This window comes from Nannospalax galili, unplaced genomic scaffold, assembly GCF_000622305.1.
Source record: "Nannospalax galili isolate Female #2095 unplaced genomic scaffold, S.galili_v1.0 scaffold795, whole genome shotgun sequence".
NCBI classification, from domain to species: domain Eukaryota; kingdom Metazoa; phylum Chordata; class Mammalia; order Rodentia; family Spalacidae; genus Nannospalax; species Nannospalax galili.
The window spans coordinates 844,741-848,791 of NW_008336391.1; positions in this window are offsets into that span (position 1 = coordinate 844,741).

Here is a 4,051-nt window from a genome sequence, read left to right on the forward strand (position 1 = left end):
GTGGCTAGTAAAATTTTTTGTTTTCTATTTCATTCTTTTTATCTACAAATACCCTTATGTCACTTTTGTTCATGAATTAAAGTTTGGATAGGGATATAATTATCGATTGACCATTCTACTCCTGAAACCCTTAAAAAAAAGCCTTTCACTAGTGTTTCCAAAGTTGTTTTTGAGACACTGTTTTCTCTTCATTCTGATTGCATTTTAACTTTTCATTTTGTCACTCGTGTTGTGGAATTTTACTATCTGTCTTGTACTGAGGTGTGGGCTGTCTTTTATTTACTCTTCCTGGCATTTGTAATACTTACCAAACTGAAAAGTGTGTCTTTTACTGAGCCTGAAAAATTCAAAGCCATTATTTCTTTGAATGTTAATTCCTCTTCATTTCTGTGTTTTATCTATTGTTGACTCCATTAGAGACCGCGGATCCTTCTACCCTCTTCTTTGCACCTCTTATACTAAGGACTTTTTTTTTCTATTTCAGTTGTTATATTGGTATTGCTTTTGTTAGCAATTTCTGATGAGTTCTCCAATTCTCTCTTCAGCTGGATCTATTCGGTTGTTCAGCCATTTCACTGAGTTTTTGAGTTCAAAATTTAAATGATTCGTTTATAAAATTTTGAGGTCTTTAGAGATTATTTCTTTTTTGTCTTTGAAAGTGTCATCTGTACTGTTGTTTTTAATCCTGTCCATACTAAAAACACTTAAAGAGTACCTTCAAATGCTTTGTACCTAATTCTTCCAACATCTGAAAACCGTAGCTTTTCTGCTAACGTACTTTTTGTATGTTGTCATAGTTTTTATCAAGGACACAAACCTCGACATATTTGGGAAGAGGGAACCTCAACTGAGGAGTTTCCTTTATTAAATTGACCTGTGGATGTGTCTGTGGGGAATTTTCTTGATTGCTAATTGACGTAGGAGACCAAGCCCACTGTGGGCTGTAGCATCCCTGGGTAGCTGGGTCTGTGCTGTATAAGAAAGTAGCTGAGCAAGCCAGGGAAACAAAGCTGCAAGCAATGTGCCCCCATGGCCTCTGCCTCAGCTCCTGTCTCCAGATTCCTGGCTTGAATTCCTGCCTTGGCTTCCCTCAGTGATGGACTGTAATCTGTAAACTGAAACAGTTTCTTTCCTCTCCAAGTCGTTTTGGTTAAGTGTTGAATCACAGCCACAAGGAAGAAATTAGAATGTATGCTATTTAATTGTTTTTTAGTTATTAATTTTTTAAATTATTATTTTCCATTAATTCCTCCTTTTAGCTGATATTAATTTAAAGAGATCTTTAGGAATCTGGATTAAGGAAATACTCTTCTAGATGTAATCTGTTTCCTTCTGCCAGGAGGCGTAGGTCTCTAACAGCCTACTAGGACACCTACTTGGACATAAAGAACAAGTGTTCAAGTCTCCAACCCAAGTGAGGTAGCAATTATGAATTTCTATGACAGATTATTATGTTCTTTCTACCAACACTTAAGGCAGACTGGTTCTTCTGTGACTTTCTCAGCAGTTGAATATTTTTCTGGCTACATTTTTGTGAATGCATTATCTCTTCAAATAAACCAACTTTCTACAGACATTTCAGGGGACACTACCTTGAGCCAGAGTGAGTCCTATTTCACCTTCCCTTGTCATAACCATTATACACAGCACCTAGATCCCTGAAGATATCCTTGGAGACATGGTGGCTATCCTTGGGCTATATATAACTTTAGTTCTCATTTACTCTCAGTTCTATGGTCTGTGAAGCATTTAAAAATTAGTTTCTTTGTTATGACTTTATGCATGTTAAAGCCTATTTGTATTATTTTAACCAGAATTTACCACGGGGTTATAGTAGAAGGATTTTTTTTCCCCAGAATATGTAGCCTGTCCTACTGCAAAAAGCATTCTTATAGACTATTATGCATTCTAAGGTTCATTATCTTCAATTCCATGTTAACGAATTATTCTTAAATCTCTACATTCAGACCAAAATCCAATCTGCTTTCTATTTCCCATAGGCTTTTAGAAATATGAAACAGCCACCCAAATATTTTATCAATCGCTAAAGCACACGGTGTCCAAAGAATTTACCTTCTTCCACAAATTTATTTTCCTATCAAATTTTGCTATTTTGTTATTATAACATATTAACATTATTCCCAGTTTTTAGCACGTAAACTTTGAAAATACCAGAATGGATTAGTGTGGTCTGCCACTGACTTCCATGTTTATACCACTACATAAATTATTAATGATTTTCCCTAATCACTACCTAAAATACAAGGCCCCAACCACCCTACTTAAGATTAATTCAATATAATTTCAATGCAACTAATATGTATTGATTATCTGGTTCACCAAAGATAATATATAAGCTGTTAGAGATTATACAAGAGACAAATCTTAGTTATCCCTTTTCTTGAGAGTCTAAATTTTATAAGATTAATAAAGAAGGGGTTACTAAATTCATACAATATTGTTGTTTAAGTACTGACTAAATGTAACCAGTTGCCTAAATGTCTGGGTCAGGTAGTATATATTTGGGTGGAAATACAAAAGGAGTGATTTCACAGGTAGAGCTGTGAACTGAGATGAACTCCTGGTGGTACTACGTCAGTACCTTTTTCTAAACATTCTTAAATGTAGTCTAGCTGAGTGCAATAAATTCTCCTCTTCCTTTCTTAAATTGTTTTTGTTGTTGTTGATAGTAAAAGTCTAATGTTATTATAATGTTAACAAATGGTAACAAAAACACAAGGTGAATACATGGCACTTAGGTGCTCTCTGTGTAGACAGGTAACATTCATTTATTTTTAATATTAGAATTTTCACAGCTACTTCTCAGCTTGTTGTTAGATCATGAAACACAATGTTCAGGGTCCAAAGAATTCCATGAATTGACCACTCAGACACTGAGTCTCAGTAAAAACCACAAGTGCTTTATTGAAGCCAACCGGCTGGGGACACAGACAGTCTCGGGAGCTGTACTGCGACCTCGAGCTGTGAAAACACAGGCCTTTTAAGCATTAAAACCACAAAACCCACAAAGCATGGGATTTCTACGGTAACAAAAAGCAGAAGTACCAGGAAAGGGTTTGAACAATTGAAGGGGATTTCCAAAACCCATAACCTTTGTAGCCATTGGCTACCTGCATTGAGGCAGAATGCTCTTCCTCTTCTGCCTTGGAACACAGAATATTCCAGGAAATGTATTTGTTCTGCCTGACAGGCAGGGTTTCTGGGGGGGTACACATCTAGGGGATTTCCAGAGTCAGGCATGGGAGGGTCTGAGGGGCACTCAATCTAGGGGATTTCCAAAGACAGTCAGGGGGTCTGGGGGGCAGCCTCCTTCATTCCCCCCTTTTGTTTTGGAAAGCTTCTTGAATCAAACCATTGATTCATCTGTGTTTTCTAAGGGGTTATAGTAAGTTCTCATGACCATAAGTTGGGCACTGCTTGAGAAACTTGACTAGAGCATTAAGGATACAGGGTCCAAAAGTCAACAGAGCCAAAAGAATTAAGAGGGGACCTACCAGAGCAGTGATAAGGGTGGTAAGTCATGGTGACCAGGAGAAAAGGGACTCGAACCAGTTCTGGGAACACTTTCTAAGCTCTTCTTGTTCTGAGAGACTCTGTTTAACCTGAACCAGGATGTCCTTAATCACACCTGAATGGTTGGCATAAAAACATGTTTCTCCTAGAGCCATACAGAGTCTGCCTTCTTTAAGAAAAAGTAAGTCAAGGCCCCTTCTATTTTGTAGGACTACTTCAGCTAAGGAGTCTACTTGTTGCTCTAAATAGGAAGTGGTGGCATCCAATCTCCTGATATCTCTTATCAACTTGTTCACTCAATATCCTTAAGTTCCAGTTATTTGTGACCCAGGCCACAGCCATGACGGCGGCAGACCCAGCTATCCCTGTCCCCATGAAGGGGGTACGAGAAGGGCAGTGGTTGCTGCCCTGTGAGGCTGGGAGAGGCCCATATGGTGTCTACCCACATCTCCCCCATAGTAATATACCTGGGGCATGACATGTACCAGGACGCAAAATTCTTGTCTTTCCATGAAGT